At 39.5% G+C, this 18754-nt stretch overlaps 1 pseudogene; it reads left to right on the forward strand.

Annotated features, from left to right (window-relative positions):
* Positions 1–8154, forward strand: part of LOC105827161 — a 27612-nt pseudogene extending 19458 nt beyond the window's left edge.
* The last annotated feature ends 10600 nt before the right edge of the window (positions 8155–18754 follow it).

The raw sequence follows: 18754 nt of genomic DNA on the forward strand, positions 1-18754 counted from the left end.
ATAATAATAAAATAAAATTCCTTCTTGGTCCCAATGACTTGAAATGTCACCTTTATCATAAAGTTTCATATAAGCTTGGATCTTTTTCTAGACTTTCTATTCTTATTCCACTGTTGTACCTGTATATTCATGTGCCAATACCACACTGTTTTAATTCTAAAGGCTTGATAGTACGTTTTCAGTCTGAGATGGCTAGGGAGCTAGTTCTTTCTCATAAATTTTCTTTTTTAGTGTTTCTCTGACTATTCCTGCATATTTATTTTTCCGTGTAAAGTTAAGTATAAACTCATTTAGCTTCATGGAAAAGCTACAATTTTGGTACAGGGGGAGACTGAGTTAAATTTATAAATTAATTTAGGGAAAACTGACATCTATATGATGGTAAGCCATCCCATCCAAATATAAGAGATGTTCTTTCTTTTGTCAGAATTAATTTTTTCCATGAATATGATGAATCTGATTTTAAAAAAGAAAAAATTTTGTCTTTGTTAGCAGAGGTTTAAAGTTATTCTCATATAGATTTGTACATTCCTTATTAAATGTATCCCTAATGTTTTGTCTTCTTTGATGTTATTACAATGAGGATTTTCTTCATCAATCTATGTCTAGCTGGTTACTATGTGTATATGAAGGCTATTGACTTCAACATATCAATTTTATATCTTGCTATTCTATTTAATTGTTTGGATTAATTTTATCATTGATTTTTCTCGCGTCTTTCAGGCACCATCATATCATCTACAAATAGCTAATCAATTTTCAGTGGAAATCATCAAGTTGATTATAACATTTATATGAAAACGTGGTGAACCCAGAAGAGCCAAAACGAAAAGAAAAATAAATATGGTGGGCTTATATTAGCCGATTTTAGGTTTTACTACAAACCACAGTAATTATGATGGTGTGCTATTGGTGTGACGATAGACAGATCAATGAACAGAATAGACAGCCTAAAAATGGACTCACACATATATGGCCAGGTGACTTTCGACAGTCACCAAGATAATTAAATGGGGAAAAGAAAGTCTTTTGGAACAAATGGTGCTGAACAACTGGATGCACATATGGAAAAGAAATAAACCTAATCTTTACTGATCTCTTGTAGTCTTAATTTTATGAGCTGTGAAATAATTATGCTGTAAGTCCACAGTGTCTTATCTGTGGTTCCAAAATCCAAAACACCCTAAAAACCGCAAGGTTCTCCCTAAGACTTTTGGTGCCGAAACCCAACCTTACCTGGATTTATTTGGTGACAAACATGGTCTGAAATGATTTGAGGCTACTTGTAATCTGTATGTAATTTACTATCATACATTTTACTGCAAATATATAAGTTTATTTGATTATAATTTGTTACTCAGATCACGCTGATTGTGTTCCATACTATATGGTATAAACAACCTAGTACCTTACTAAAATCCAAAAAGTTCCAAATCCATCCATATATATGAATGAGATAATCCATGTAAAGCACTTAGTATAATGTTTGGCACATAGTAATCCCTCAATATATTAGTACGTTAACTACTACCACTACCACCACTATTATTGTTACTATTACTATGAATTGTAGGAGTAGCTGAAAAAGTGATTAAATATTTGAATTAATCAAAATAATTAATAACAACAATAGAGGTGTAAAGAACTGGTACAGTGTTTATAGGTGAGTCAAGCCTCCCTAGAATCTGCAGGGAAATGAGTAGCATTGGAGATTCAACAGAGATACCCATGAGGAGGTGGTGAAACAAAACCGAGTGCCCATCAGGAAACCCGCTTCCCCTCTCACGTGGAGAGTCTCCTTGCATTGCTAATTTTAGAGAAACTGTAGGGATTAGAAAAGGTAGCAAGTTTCCTGATAGACCACAATCAGGAAAAGATTGTTAACATACAAAAGGCATTTACTTTTCAGGGAGAGAAAGAGAAGTGAGGAAAGGAGAAAGAAATACGTGGAGAAAGACTAGGGGAGGGAAAGAGAAAAGAGAGAGTCCAGGAGAACAGCTGCTTTTCCTCCTCCTTTTCATTGGGAGAGTCAATACCTGCCTGGCACCTGTGGTGACGCTGCTACTGCAGGTGTCCTCAGGAGTAAAATCAGTTGACTGCACAAACCCTGCATAGGTGATAGCTGAGGACTACAGGTATAGAATAGCTACCTGGAGGAGTCACTTCCCCACATTTCTGGTCCAACCCCCAAGGCTGATAGATGGCAATCAGAGGAGGTCCTTCTCCTTCTCATTTACTCCTTAGAAGAGCAAATCACATACAATGGAACAAAAATCAAATTGATAACAATATTGTCAACAGGAATATTGGATGTAAAAATATATATAAATATAAATATATATTTATTGTTGTCCTTAAAAAGGGGGTGAGAGAATACATCCCAATACTTTTTAAGGTTAGCATAACCTTGTTACCATACCTATTCTATCAGCATAGAAAGCAATGATTCAGGACTCCTGAAAAAAAAAATTAGCAAATCAAATTCAACAACGCGCAAGAAAGATAATACCCTGTGCCCAATTGGGTTCATCTCAGGCATGCATATATTGGTTTAATATTAGAAAAACTATATATAATTCACCATAATAGCAGACTAAAAAAGAGAAGATTCATGGTGATCTCAAGGTTTATGTTGATAAAATCCAACATAAATTCATGATACAAGCTTTTAGCAAATTAGAAATATAGGGCATTTCCTTAACCTCATAAAAATATCTATAAAAAACTTTAAGCAAACATCATTCTGTATGGGAAAACACCAGAAACATTTTCTTCAAATCAGGAATGAGACAAGATGTTCACTCTCACCACTTCTCTTCAATATCATAATGGATATAAACCTAGCCATAGCAAAAAGATAAGAAAATTAGGATCATAAAGATAAACTGTCTTTATTTACAGAGGACGCAATTATTTACATAGAAAAAACAGAAGAACTTACAGATGATTCATTAGAAATAGGAAAGTTTAGCAAAAATTAACAAGTTAATTGTACTTCTAAACACCAGAAAAAACCAGCTAGAGATTGGAATTAGAAAGAAATAATTTACTATACTTTCGGAAAACATCAAGAACCTAGAAAAATTGAGTAAAATATGTGTAAAACATATACAGAGAATATTTTAAAACTTTATTAAGATATTTTTATTTCCATGAAGATAGGTAGATAGATAGATAAATAGATAGCTAGACAATTATGTGAACTTTGAGGTCCAGTGAAAAACAAGCCACAACAAAAGCTGTAAAAGTTTATTGCCCCAGAACAATGAGAAAAGCAGGTGACTTGGATTTTGCAGAATTTGTGGAATAAGTAAACTCGGCCACAGTGTGATTAAAATTCTATTTTAAAGTGATATATGAGAATAGGTAGAAGGAAGGTAAAAACTTTCTGTTATGGAGAATAAGAGCCTTGATAAAGAATTCTCCAGGTTCAGGACAGATGGCATAGAACAGAAATAGGCTCAGACACACAGCAAAGGATCAGTGAAGAATCCAGATTGGGCCAGAAAGGTGTCAGTTTTCTTCGTTAGAGCTCAGAGCTTTTTACCAGCTCCTTCCTGAGCACCCCACTGTACATGTTTTGCAGTCATTTGTTTAGGACTGAATGTTTATGTGCCCCTCTGCCCCACACAAATTGATGTGTGGAAGCCCTAACCCCAACGTGATGGTATTGGAGATGGGGCTTTTGGGAAGTAATTAGGGTTAAAAGGGGTCTTGTGGGTGGGACCCTCATGATGGGATTAGGGATTACAAAAAGAGACCCCAAGAGAGTGCGCTTTCTCTCTCTTGCTCTCTCTCTCTCTCTCTCTCTCTCTCTCTCTCATGTGAGGACACAATTAGAAAGAGGCCCTCTGCAAGCCAGGAAGAGAGCCCTCATCAGGAACTGAATCAGTTGGCACCTTGATCTTTGCCTTCTCAGCCTCCAGAACTATGAGAAAATAGATTTCTGTTATTTAAGCCACCCAGTTTGTGGCATTTAGTAATGGCAGCCCAAGCAAACTAAGACGGTTGTCTGGCAATACACGTACATCTGTTTACTCATTCATTCCAGGGCGAGTTCAGTCATTTCAAATGAATCCTATTGTCATTAGTCCAAAGCAAAGAGCCCCTCCAGTATTTTTCTATTTACGTGGATTGAGTGGACCCTATCTGAGTATTGTAGCCCAGTGAGGTCAAAACCAGGGAAGAAGCAGCCCTTACATAATGCTGCTTTAGTGAGGAGTATTTCTGCCTGGGAGTGCTACACATTAAAGAATGGAATGAGAATAAAATGGCTAGATAGGCCAATTTCTCCGCACAATTCAAGTTGGTATGGGCCTTGGGAGGCAGAAAACTGGTTGGGCTAAAATCTTCTTAGTGGCCCACTGCCTCCACCTTCTGGAGATTTGGAGGCATAACAATGCTGTTGGTTTATCATTTTTTGCTTTATAATTTCTTATCAACATTCTCATTACTAGAAATTAATATCAGAATAAAAATAACCAAAATCCTACTATGGAAAGATAGCTTGAAGGCTTTAAAAACTGCCACATTCTGGGGTGAAGGAAATACCGCATTTTTTCTCATGTCATTTTTCTTTCTTTTTTTTTTTTTTTTTGAGACAGAGTCTCACTCTTTTGCCCGGGCTAGAGTGAGTGCCGTGGCGTCAGCCTAGCTCACAGCAACCTCAAACTCCTGGGCTCAAGCAATCCTACTGCCTCAGCCTCCCGGTAGCTGGGACTACAGGCATGCGCCACCATGCCCGGCTAATTTTTTCTATATATTTTTAGTTGGCCGATTAATTTCTTTCTAATTTTAGTAGAGGCGGGGACTCACTCTTGCTCAGGCTGGTCTTGAACTCCTGAGCTCAAGCAATCCGCCCGCCTCGGCCTCCCAGAGAGCTAGGATTACAGGCGTGAGCCACCGCGCCCGGCCTCTCATGTCATTTTTCTATACTATGAAAGCAGTTAACTGGCTACCTGGAGTCTTTTTCTGCTCACTCAGCTTGTTCGGTTTAGAACAGATATCTTGTGATCTATAGTCTATTCTGTTTCAAACTAAGGACAAAGTCAAAAGGTACATTCTTTCACATGATTACATGGGTCTCATTTTACTTTCATAGATCTTCATGAGTCCCAGGCCTGTGTCCTTAATTCATGCACCATTAATTCATGATAAAAACTCTCAATAGGCTAGTATTAGAAGAGAACTTCCTCTATCTGATAACGGCTATTTACAAAAAACCTACAGTAAATACCATTCTTCAGTAAAATGTTGAGTGCTTTTGCTTTGAGGCCAGGAACAGGCAAAGGATACCTTCTGCCACCACTTCTATTTAACACTGTACTGAAGGTCCTAGCCAAAGGACATGACAAGAAAAAGGGCAAAAAGTTATAAGAATTGGAAAAGAATAGATAAAACTCTGACTTCACAGATTATCTGATTGCTTACATAAAAAAACCTTAAGTTAACAGATAAGTTATTAGTACTAGTAAGAGAGTTTAGCAAGCTTGCTGATACAAGATAAATTTAAAATATCAATTGTATCTCCATTTACCAGAAATCAATGATTAAAATCTTAAGAAACTATTTATAATAATATGAAGAAATATCGAATACCTAAAGAAAATGCGTAAGACCACTAGGTAGAAAATGAAAATATTAAATATTGTTGGGAGAAATTAAGGAAGATTTCAATATATGAAGTGAATATCTCACTTTTGTGGATCAAAAGATTCAATATTATGAATAGATTCTCCTTAAATTTATCTCCAGATTCAATGCAAAGCCAAACAAATTCCCCACAGACTTTTTTTTTTTTATTTCAGCAAATAATGGGTGTACATATGTTTAGGTTACCTGTGTTGCCCTTGGTTCCCCCCCCCACCGAAGTCCGTGTTTCAAATATGTCCATCCTTCGGGTAGTGCGCATTGCACTCCTTGTGAATACAAATACCCGTCCCCTCCTCCCTCCTCCCCCCTCCTCCCGCTGCCCTTCCCGTGGTACAGATGATTAGGTTAGGTGTGTTGCCCTTGGTTCCCCCCCCACCGAAGTCCGTGTTTCAAATATGTCCATCCTTCGGGTAGTGCGCATTGCCCTCCTTGTGTATACAAATACCCGTCCCCTCCTCCCTCCTCCCCCCTCCTCCCACCGCCCTCCCCCTTCCCTAGCATCCACTAGGTGTTGTTCTGATATGTGCATTTATGTGTTGATTAGTTAATACCAATTTGATGGTGAGTACAAATGGGTCCCGTTCTGCTGCTCTTGTGGCGCTCCACTTTGGATAATGGGCTTAAGTTTAATCCAGGAAAGTGTAAGAGGTGCTAGATCACTGTCATTTCTTATGATTGAGTAATATTCCATTGTGAACATATACCAAATTTTGATAATCCACTCATGGATTGACGGGCACTTGGGTTGTTTCCACATTCTTGCAATAGTGAATTGTGCTGCCATAAACATTCGGGTGCAGATGTCCTTATCGTAGAAATTGGTTCTCAAGTTTCTGTGGAAATGCAAAGGTCTGAGCCCCACTTGAAGAATCAGGTAGGACTTACTCCAACTGAATATCAGTTGTGACCATATGGTTTTTACTCAAGGATAGACAAATAGATTAGTGTCCTTAGAAGAAGAAGAAGAAGAAGAAGAAGAGATCAGAGCTTGATCTCTCCACCAGGTTTGGACACAGAGAGAAGATCACCATCTGCAAGCTTGGAAGAGTGCCCTTACCAGGAACCGAATCTTCCGGAACTTTGATCTTGGGCTTCCCAGTCTAGGATTGTGAGAAATAAATGTCTGTTTTTTCAAGCCATCCAGTCTATGGAATTTTGTTATGGTAGCCTGATCTAAGACCATGATCTGCATGAGAAAGGCAAAACAATAAAGATCTTCAAACACAATATAGGATGATATGTACATGACCTCAGGGACAGGAAAGTTTTTAATAATAGGACACACAAAAGAGCAACTGTGAAGGAATAGACTGGTAACTTGAGCTATATTAAAATTACAAACTGTTGTTCATCTAAAGACACCATTACAAAGGTGAAAATGCAAGCCCCAGACTGAGAGAAGACATTTATAAGACACATAAGCCAGTGGCCCCCAACCTTTTAGGCACCAGGGACTGGTTTCATGGAAGACAATTTTTCCATGGACTGGAGGAGTAGGGGATGGTTTGGTGATGATTCAAGCGCATTACATTTATTGTGTAGTCAAACCTCTCTGCTAATGATAATCTGTACTTGCAGCCGTTCCCCAGCGCTAGCATCACCACCTCAGCTCCACCTCAGATCATCAGGCATTGGATTCTCATAAGGATCCCACAATCTAGATCCCTCGCATGCAAGGTTTACAGTAAGTTGCACACTCCTATGAGAATCTAATGTCGCTACTGATCTGAGAGGAGGTGGAGCTCAGGCGGTGATGTGAGCGATGGGGAGTGACTGTTAATACAGACAAAGCTTCGCTCACTTGCCCACCGCTCACCCCCTGATATGTGCCAGGTTCCTAACAGGCCACAGACCAGTAGTAGTCCATGGCCTGGGGGTTGGGGACTGCAAAGATAAGCAATAAAGCATCCAGTGCTGATTATATTAGGAACTCCTAACCAATCAATAAGAAAAAAACAAAACACAGACTACTTGGCTGATGACAGCAAAAATGACCCACCAATGGGAGCAGCTGGCTTCACTGCTCAAGTGATTATCCTGCGCCATCCAGGCCAAATCCCTGCTGGCTGTGTATGTTCCTGTCCTGGATTGTCACACAGCTCATGTTGCTTGCACGTTTGCTGAGGTGAAGGAAAAGATTGATCGTCGTTTTGGTAAGAAGCTAGAAGTTGGCCCCCAATTCTTGAAATTGGATGATGCTGCCATCATTGATATGGTTCCTGGCAGGCCCTGTGTGTTGAGAGCTTCGCTGATTGTCCTCCTCTGGGTCATTTTGCTGTTCATGATATGAGACAGACAGTTGCTGTGGGTGTCCTCAAGGCAGTGGACAAGAAGGCTGCCGGAGCTGGCAAAGTGACTGTGTCTGCCCATAAATCAATATTATCCCTCATACCTGCCACCCCAGTCCTAATCAGTGATGGAAGAATGGTCTCAGAACTGTTTTTCAATTGGCCATTTAAGTTTAAACGTAAAAGACTGGTTAATGATAACAATACATTGTAAAACATTCAGAAAAAGGAGAGTTTTGTGGACCATTTGTTTTTTGTTGTGTGGCAGTTTTAAGTTATTAGTTTTTAAAATCAGTACTTTTTTATTTTTATTTTTATTTTTTAGAGATAGGGATCTCACTCTGTTACCCAGTCTGGCCTCAAACTCCTGGGCTTACGGGATCCTCCTGCCTCGGCCTCTCGAGTAGCCGAGATAATACATAGGTGTGCAGCATTGCACCCAGCTTAAAATCAGCTCTTTTTAACAGAAATAACTTGACCAAAAATCTGTCACAGAATTTTGAGACTCATTAAAACAAACTTTAATGAGAAAATTGTGTCTTCTTTTGGTCAACATTGAAACTTCTATAGAAATGCTAAGGCAAAAAGAAGAGTTCACCATAATCTGTTGACAATTTGCTGAAACTTGATGAGAATCTGATAATTTGAGGTTAACATTTTTTTTTCCTGGGTGGGAATTGAGGAGTTTTTTTTCCCACCTATGTGTACCTAGAGAAAAGCTATGGGAGGGGTCTGTTAGGACAAAAAAGCAGAGTAACTTTGCTTATATGTAATCTCATTTGGAAGACCAAATTTTGTAATATTAAGGCCATGTGTTACATATAAAAAAAGAAAAAGACAAAATCTCAAAGACAAATAGGCAAGAGACATGAATATCCAAATGTCCAATTAAAATTTAAAAACTACTCAACTTCATTAGCAATCAAGGAAATGTAATGAGCTATAACTCTCTACCCACTGGCATGGCCAAAAATAAAGACTTTGACAAGACCAATGTGGGGTGGAAATGTGGAATAACAGGAGCTCTCGTCACTGCTGTTTGGAATATAAATCAGTACATTTATCTTAGAAAACACCTTGGCACTGTTATTTAAATTTGAATATTTGCATTCCTGTTGAAGCAGTTCAACTCTGGGATATAAAATATGTGTAAGTCTATATCAAGACAGGTGTTCAAGAATGTGTATAGTGGCAATTTTTTTTTTTTTTTTTGAGATGAGTCTCACTTTGTTACCCCGGGTAGAGTGCAGTGGTGTAATCATAGCTCACTGCAGCCTCAAACTCCTGAGCTCAAGGGATTCTCCTGCCTCAGCCTCCTGAGTAGCTGGGACTATAGGCACTCACCACTACTCCTGGCTAATTTTTTTATTTTTTATAGAGACAAGGTGTCACTATGTTGCCCAGCCAGGTCTTGAACTCCTGGCCTCAAGCAATCCTCCTGCCTTAGCCTCCCAAAGCACTATTCCATGCCCAGACTAGCAGCAATATTTTGAATAGCCTCAAACTGGAAACAATACAAATGTCCATCAAGAACTGAGATAATATATACATTGTGGTATATTCATACAGTGGAATACAATAGAGCATTATAAAGCAATAAAATGTGCAATCTTAAAAATTTAATCTTGATCAAAAGAAACCATACTCCTTTCTTACTGAGTGCTTGGAAAAAAAAAAAAGAAACCAGACAGTAAAGAATATTTACTGCACAATTCTATTTATGCTTGCAGTACCAAGATAGCAAAATCAGAGTATAGTGTTTAGGGATGCATAGTTAGGTTAAAAGCATAAAGAGAGCAAAAGTGATTGCATTAAAGTAAAAATAGTGGTTTCTTTTGAGGAGAGAATTTGTGTTTTGGAAAGTATGTGTAGAGGCTTTTTGCAGTTCTGGTGATGTTCTCTCTGACGTGGGAGATATTTACATGGGTGTTAAACTTAAAATACTTCTAAATTATTTTAATTAATTCAGGGTGTTACTTTTAAAATACAACTGTAATTTATAGTTTACCTATATTTTTACTTATGTGTTACATGTCACAATACAAAAAGGTCAAAAACATTTTTTCTCTTAAAATCCTAGGCAAAGCCGGGTGTGGCGCATGCACCTATAGTCCCGCTACTTGGGAGGCTGAGGTGGGAGGATTGCTTGAGGCCAGGAGTTTGAGGCTGCAATGAGCTTTGATTGCACCTGTGAATAGCTACTGCACTCCAGCCTGGGTGATGTAGTGAGACCCGATCTCTAAAAAGAATTAGTAAATAAAATAAAATCCTAGGCAAGACAATGAGGTATGCACTCCTTGCCCAAGCTTATGAGCCTTGCAAAAGAATCCCACTAATTCAGATACTATGTCCCCAGGAAGGGCACAATAGCTTCAGTCTTCCTTTTGTTGTCCTCATAATAGTTATAGGAGTAGCAATAATGATAATAATTAGCTAATATTTATGTCAAGCTCCATGGTAAATGTTTTCCACATCTTATCTCATTTAGTCCTTATTTACCCTAGGAGATAGTTATTGTCATTATACCCATTTTACAAATGAGAACACAGGCACAGAGAAGTTAGCAGACAGCTAGTAAGAGGCGCAGTCAGAACAGTTCAAACCCCAGGGTTGAGCCCCAGGTCCTGCGCTCTTAATCACGCCATGGCAACACCAGCTGTCCTACTGCCTCAGCATCCTACTGGATACTTATCCCTGCCAGTCTGATTCCTGGATTGGAGATCTTTCAGATTCACATCTTCAAGGAAAGAGAAGACTCTCTGGTCATGCCGCTAAGCAGCTTTCCCTCATTCAGATCTCCCTGAGTGGCTCCAGATGGACTGATAGCTTCTAGTGAGAATTAAAAGCAAAAAGCTTTTCGTGTCCCAGTAAGATCATTCCCTGACCAGCATAGAACTAATCATTTCAAGTTTGTAAGCCTTATGTTTAAGTCCCTAGTGAGCAAAATCTTGGATTTTCTTTGGAGATGAAATTTATTGTATCTTAATGACTCCATAATGAGGAATCATGAAGGAGGAGTCTTTCTGGATTTTTAAAAATTGCTTTTGCAGTGAATTCTAAGAATGTTTAGAATTGCTCTGGATGCCATGAAGCAAGCTTTTTCTTCTCAGAAATAAGATTTGACACTTTCATTAATTTAAGATATTGTTTTTAGTTAACTTGCTGCAAGTCTCAACAGGATACTCCTTTGTGAGAATGTATAAAAATGGAGAGATAAATAGTAGACAAATGGTATACTGCCACGAACTACATCCAGTAAATATTAACTACATGGTATAAAGGAGTTTAACAAAATTTGAGGTAGTTGAAGAGAAGGACGTGGAGGAGGGAGAGAAGAAGGAAGAGAAAGAAGAAAATAAAAGATGATAATGATGATACGGTTGCAAGGATAAAGGAAGGACACAGATCCTTCATTTGAAATAACTCTCATAACACAAAACACATCCCAACTGACAACAAGCCACGTCACGGAACTGCTGAGAAATATTAAAGGCCATCTTGAACTGGCTTTGGGGACTTTGGGGTCCTATTAAGGACTAGAACAAAATTGTGTTTATTTAGATGTCTTATGGGTCTTCTGAATATGTAATACAGCTGTGGGCTTTGAAAAACACATGCATTTGCATAGCATGTGATTTGAAACAGCCAGTGTTACCTAATGTAATTGTAGAGGCTCGATTGATTTTCATTTAGGGTGAAAGTCTGGATAACATGCTTAATCCATTTATATTCTCTCTTTCTCATTCTGCCCTTTGTTATACGTTTCCTGAGAGGGTAGATCTCAGCGGAGAAGGAGCTGTGATGAGGGCACACAGTACTTAACAAAGATTATATGTTGTGTTCTGAAAATGCCCAGTGTTAAAATGAAGGTTAGAAAGGATTTCTCTGCTGGCTGTGTTTTGTTTAATCCCATTTTCTGTGGCCTTGAATAGGATTAGGGCTCAGAGGGAGGGAGAGAAGGAGCTATCAGATGGAGGGGAAAGCAGGGCAGAGAGCAGTGCGTGCCAGTATTTTCCACAGAGTTGCTCTGTCAGCCTGTGGTGAGGAGACTTTCAAGCCCATGGAGCTGTAATATTAAAATATCATGAAGTTGGTGGAACTTTCTCGTATACATTAAGCTATCCTCCCTGAGGGAAGGGGAGCTAAGTTTTGTTGCACTGTTTTGTGCCAGCCACTTTATTGTGTTAGAAGAGAATCTTCTAGATATATTCCCTTTAAACACACCTGGTTTTAGCATTCAGAAGAAACATTTTCACTCTTTAATCATCATGTTTCTTGTATCAGATGCCTAAGTGCAAGTTGAATAACAGTATGGAGTAGTTGAGTAGTCCCTCCTTAACCACAGGGGATATGCTCCACGACCCTCCATGGATGCCTCTAACAGAGGATAGAACTGAACTCTATACTGTGTCTTTTAGATCTGATAACAGCTGGCTACTAAGTGACTAACAGGTGGGCGGCCTCTACAGCATGGATATGTAGGACAAAGGGCTAATTCAGGTCCCTAGTGGGTTGGAGTGAGATTTCATCATGCTACTGGGGGTGGGGGTGGGGTGGGAAGGCACACAATTTAACTGTTGATTTCTGGAATTTTCCATTTAAAATTTCCAGACTGTTGTTGACCACAGAAAGCAAAACCGTGGATAAGGTGGTACTAATGTAATGTTTAGAGTGAGACACACCTAGGTTTCAATGCTGGGTCTGCCTTTAACCAACTACAAGTCTTGGGTAGTTTCCTTAATTTTTTCTGAGCCTTAGTTTCTTCAACTGCAAAAATGGTTAATGGCTCTACTAAATTCTATCTTCCAAAAATGTGAGAATTTAATGAGAAATGCAAACGAAGAGCTCAAGAGCCTTGTGGTAGACACAACATTCAATATGTAGAAGCTATGATTATTTTTTATTTTCCTATTCAATGAGATATTTATATGTGAGGTAAAGACTAAACTTTGATTTCTACTCTTTTTCAAATTTTGTGATAATTTATCCTATTGGCAAAGCAGAGAAGGAGTAGGAGCTTCAAGGTTCAAAAAGATTCATTGAAAGTCTTTGTAGGCTTCTAAGGACAAGAAGAAAAAAAAAACAAAAAGAAAAAGACACAAATGAGCTTGACCTTAGCTTTGTTTTTTCTTGTTTTTTCAAGATAAGTCAATTTGATTTTTTTATTTATCCTTACTAGTAGGTTTCAACTTTGGATACTAATCTTCTTAGCCATTAATTCTTTTATCAAAAGTTTTTCATATGCTGAGTATTGACCTTTTGAGGGACAGCAGAGCATATTTTTTGACCTAAAAAAAATTTGTTTTCCCTTGTATCTTGAGATATAAGGAAGAAAATAGTGCCAGACTGGCCAAATTAGAAACCCTGATTTGAGATAAAATGCTAGGCAGCATTTGAGGGGACATTGGATCACAATTTTTTATATGAAAGTGATTTCTGTTTCCAAAAATCCCTGCTGCTTACAGGAAATAGAATATATCTCAATGTTAAAATAGCAGCTTAAATGTTTTAATTAAGCAGATGCCCAGAAGGGGTGTGGAATGTCTAATGAGCTCCCCTGGGAATCTGTGATGCCTACCAGATCTAGGGATGGTTCTTACACCTGAGAAATCGCCTTATTGAAAGCCAGGGCTGCTGCCCCATGCCTGCAAATGGCCGGTCAACACATAGCTCTCTTTTTCACCTTGAGAATGTTTGCAAATGGAGAAGAATTTTATTGAGTTCCTATCTCATTACAAAATCCATCTCATCTCAGTTTCTAATGCGAACGAGAAAGGGAAGAAGAGAGCGAGGAGGAAAAGGAAGGAGTCGGCTCAGACGGGTTGGAGCCTTTGCACAGCGCCCCTGTCTCTCCACAGGGCCTCTCTCGAAGCTCACAGTCATATTCCCTGGGCGGTTTGAATTCCAGATACGGTGAGGAGCTATGTCTCCATGGGAACAGCATGAGAGAACAAAATGAGGAATAAAGTTAATATTTATAGCCCATGACTGTTGATTTTATGTGCTGGCTTTATTCATTGAGTTATCTCAGGGCTGAGGTGAGTGCAGGAGTGTAAGTCTCATGGGTGCTTTCGCTCCCAAATCTATTTTTTGTTTATATCCTCCTTCTAACCTATCCCTAAAATGTCAAGCACAAATAGTGAACACCAGCTACGGAGTTTATTTGTGTAACTCTCCTTCATCCATGTTTGGTAGATGGAACATAGGCTTTGGAGCCAAGGTGACATGGGTTCAAATCCCAGCTCTGGCACTAACCTTATTTGGTTACCTGAAATTCTCAATTTCTTCATCTCTAAAATAGGAATAATGATACAGTACTTACCTCTACCTGCTGTTGAGAGAATTCAAAATAATGCACATAAAGTCCCTGAGCCTGGCACAAAGTAGGTCCTTAACAAATGGTAGCTATTATTCATATTATTATTGACTCTCTGCTAACATAAATGGTTTTTGCCACAGTTTGATTAACAAAAATAAAGTAGGGATAAGGAACAGAAGGAAAAATCATATTTTTAGCAGAATTCAATGTTACCAATAGAGCTTGTAACTAGAATTGGAAGAAAACGTTTTATAGTTAAACATCTGAATTCTTTAGGCTTACGAATCGTAAATAAGGACCTTCTTTCATGGCCTTATTGCCTTGGTGTATGTTTTTAAAACATCTTGTCATGTTGCTTTTGACTTTTCTATTTTATTATTCTTTCCAGGATGTCAGACAAGCCCATTTCATCAGCCATGAGAGCCAAAGACTCAGAGGATACACACACCCACATACAAAAGCCTCTGCCAGCAAAGTCTGTTTGTTTTGTCATGGCAACCCTTGTCAATTCCATCTGGAGAGTGAGTGATGATGTCATTATCAAGAGAGGATCAGGGCGCAGGCTGGGAACCCAGTCTGAGCTAAAAGATGACAGAGAATTATATTTTGGAGTCAAACGATCATGATGCATAGAGAAATCCTCAGCATAAGGGGCAGGGGCTTTACATAAACAAACAGACACTGCCTCTGACAAAGAAAGGATTGGCTTTGAAAATCTGACACCAAGAGCAATACATGCGTGTGATTTTAAGAGGGAGAGAATGCACGAGGCTGCTTCAGTGCGCAGGCAGTTCTATACTAGTGTTTAGTGAGACTAAAAACGGCTCTCACGGTCTAGCGGTTCTTTTAAGTCTTGGGTGCAAAGTGCACCATGGTGTGGTCAGAGATCTGCTGACTAGAGATGGGGACAAATTGGAAGGCACATAGGAGACAGACTGCCTCTGGGAGGCTGGGACAGCCGAAACCAGGACGGGGGTTCCGGCAGCCCGATATAATCGGTGTCCAAACAGAGACCCTTTGAAAAGTAAAAGGGGGTGCTATTAATACTTATCCCAGGGGAGCAGGTGGAACTGAGGACAGTCCCAGGCAAACTGGGATGCATGGTCACTGCACAGAAGTCATGGAAATGTCCATGTCCTGGTTCCCTCATAAGACAGCAGCTCTGATGTTTTAGCACTAGAAGGGCTGCCGGACAACACAACACAGCTAAGAGGAGACGCTGGTCACCTACCTGCAGGTTAAAATACCTGGTGAAGGATCCATATGTCACCTCCACAGATTAGTCCTGGCCGAGGCTTCCCACACACAAGACCACACCAAGTGAGAGGCCTAATTCTGAGAATCACCAGGGACAGACAACTATTAAAATAAAGAATCTCAGGCCCACCCTTACCACCATGTCATATGGATCACAATTCCAGAAAAGAAACCTGGAAATTTATCTTGTAGAATCTCTGTGTCAAAAGGAGCTTTAGCATTCATCTAGTACAACTGGGTCTTTCTATGAAACAGCATAACAGAGGGTAGTTAGCCTCGGCTGTGCCTGAGGTGGGCCTGAACACACAGCCTGCCCCCGCCCCTTAATAGCCTGTGTGGCCCTCGGTGAGATGCTGAGCTCCCCGGGCCTCCTGGCTCTGCTGGGAGGATGGTGTAAGGTATAGAAAGGGATTTGGGCACTGTCTCCACAGACTGAGACTTCAATAGATAGAAGCCATTGTTACGGTTTGACTTGCTCAAGGTCATATTGCTGGTTCATAGGACAGCTGCAACTGGAATCTTAAATTATGTCAGAATTGTCATCATGTTTTTTAATGGCAGGCAGAAGGAACAGAGATCCCAAACTTGTATACATATGGTTTTTTAAAACCTTTGTATTTTGAAATAACTTCAAATTCATAGAAAAATTACAGGAACAACACAAAGAACTCCCATATATCTGTTACATAGATTCACCAGTTGTTAACTTTTTCCAGCATCAGCCTCATCACTGGCTCTCTGTGCACATACTGCAGTTCCCAACTCCCAGGCCACGGTCTACCAGTCCTGTTAGGAACCAGACCACACAGCAGGAGGCGAGCAGCAGGTGAGCAAGCCGCTCCCCATCACTCGCATCACCGCCTGAGCTCCACCTCCTGTCACATCAGCAAGTGCATTAGATTCTCATAGGAGCGAGAACCCTACTGTAAACTGTGCATGGGAGGGATCTAGGTTGTGTTCCTTACGAGAATCTAATGCCTGGTGATCTCAGGTGGAGCTGAAGAGGCGATGCTAACTCTCGGGAGCAGCTGCAAATACAGATTATCACTAGCAGAGAGGTTTGACTGCATAATAAATGTAATGCGCTTGAATCATCCCGAAACCATCCCTCACACCATCCTGGCCTGTGGAAAAATTGTCTTCCATGAATCCGGTCCCTGGTGCCAAATAGGTTGGGGACTGCTGCATATATACACATACATATATGTTATCTATTATACTTAATATGTATTTTCCCCCTAAGCTATTTGAGGATTACAGACACCCCCTATTATTCCTCAATACTCCAGTCTGTAGTCCCTGTCAAGAGCACTGTCCTGCCTAATGACAGCACAACTGTATCAGGAAGCTAATATTGTGACATTACCAATTAATTCACAGACCCCTATTTGTTCTGTCTGTTGTTCCAATATTGTCTTTTATAGAAAAAGAAGCCAATCCAAGAGTTCTTATGCTGTGGTTTGTTTTAGTCCCCTTCGATCTGGAAATGTTTCTGTCTTTCCTTGTCTTTCATGGCTTTAACATTTTTGAAGAGTACAGGCCTATTACTCTGTAAAATGCTCTTTATTTTGCAGTTGTCTGATGTTTTCTCGTCCTTCAATTCAGGTTGTGCATTTTTGGCAGGAACACCAAAATGCTGTGTTTTCTCAGTGTACCCTGTGAGGAGCACACATGTGGATTTGTCCCATGACTAGGACTAGTGTTAACATTTATCGCTTGATTAAGATGATATTTGCTGGTTTTCTCTATTTAAAGTTCACTAATAAGTATTTTTTTTACTTTTTGAATTAATAAATGTTAGCTGCTTTGTGGAAAGGTACTTTAAGACAATACACATATGCTATTTCTTATCAAATTTTCACTTACTAATTTTTGGGATTTGTTGATGATTATTGACTGAATCAATTATTAGTATAATTACAAAATGGTGGTTTTTAACTTCCATTATTGTTTCTGTATTTATTACCTGGAATTTGATTGTGAGTTAGAGCTTTTCCTTCTCCCCTATTTTTTATTCATATATTCATTTATATCAGTATGACCACAAAGATTTTCTTTTATTCAATGAGTCACAATCTATGACTATCATTATTATTTTGGTGTTCAATTTGTCCTAGATTTAGCCAGTGGGAGGCCTTTTAAATTGGTTCCTTTGTCCTTTTGACATGTTCCCATAATTTTGGGGACACTTTTTTACTTCCTGGGACATAAGATATAAGATGTACCAAACTCATTTTGTACTTTCCCTGCTCCCGGCCTGTAATCAGCCTTTTCTCCAAAGAGCTCTGGTTCCTTTTAGGGGAGGATGGCATTTAGTAGCCAATATCTAGGCCCCAGATACATTCACTGCTAGTGGATTATCATTGTTCCTACGCTCTCTCAGTTGACAGAGCTAAGAGAAAAAATGCATGCTACACATACACAAAGAAATCTATGTCTGTATCAAGAACTGTGCAGTCACAGCTATACCTGAAAATCCAGTTCAACACTATGGGGTTTATTCTAGTCCTTCCTCTTCCCATATTTGTAACTACCCTGTCTGAGAATGAGAAACCTGCCTCTAGTTATCTCCAATATATTTACTTCTTTGTAATCGCTTTGTGTTTAATTAAAGATGCAGCCTCCTTTTCTCAAGAGCTGACTGTTAAACTAAAGCAATAATTCTCTCACTTGAATTGAGTGAGCCTTCAAAGGGAGAAGGCAACCAAGGTAACCGCGGCTGAGCTTTCAGTCTTTTGAAGCAAGAGGTGTCTCAGCAGTGGCGTGCAGCTGCAAGGGGCAGCGGAAAACAGGGTAGAAACAGTTCAGAAGAAGCTTCCTAACTGTGAAACTTGGAGACTGAGTGTGGAATAGAAAATAAAACAAGAATGATAGCTGATGTTTTAAGCATGGATGACTTTAATCTTTACAACAACCCTTTGAGGTTGGTACGATTATTATCCTCTGAGACTTAAAGAAGAAAAGACTTTTGTGAAAGCTGCACAGCTCATAAATACGTGGCCAGGACTGGACCCAGGTCTGTCTGCTTGCAGGGCTCGAACTCACAACCACTGCTCCATGATGTGACCTCCCAAATGAGGTCATAGGAATCCATGTGCTTGGCTGTGTATGAAGAGTGGTGGGATAAAAGAGAGGGATGTCAAAAGGTAGAGCTGATTTGGGGAGTGAAAATGATAAGGTTAATTTTAGATAGGTTGAGTGAGAGGTGCTGGCAGGGTGTGCCAGTTGTATCATCTGA

Source organism: Propithecus coquereli, unplaced genomic scaffold, assembly GCF_000956105.1.
Source record: "Propithecus coquereli isolate 6110/MARCELLA unplaced genomic scaffold, Pcoq_1.0 Scaffold98, whole genome shotgun sequence".
Classification (NCBI taxonomy): domain Eukaryota; kingdom Metazoa; phylum Chordata; class Mammalia; order Primates; family Indriidae; genus Propithecus; species Propithecus coquereli.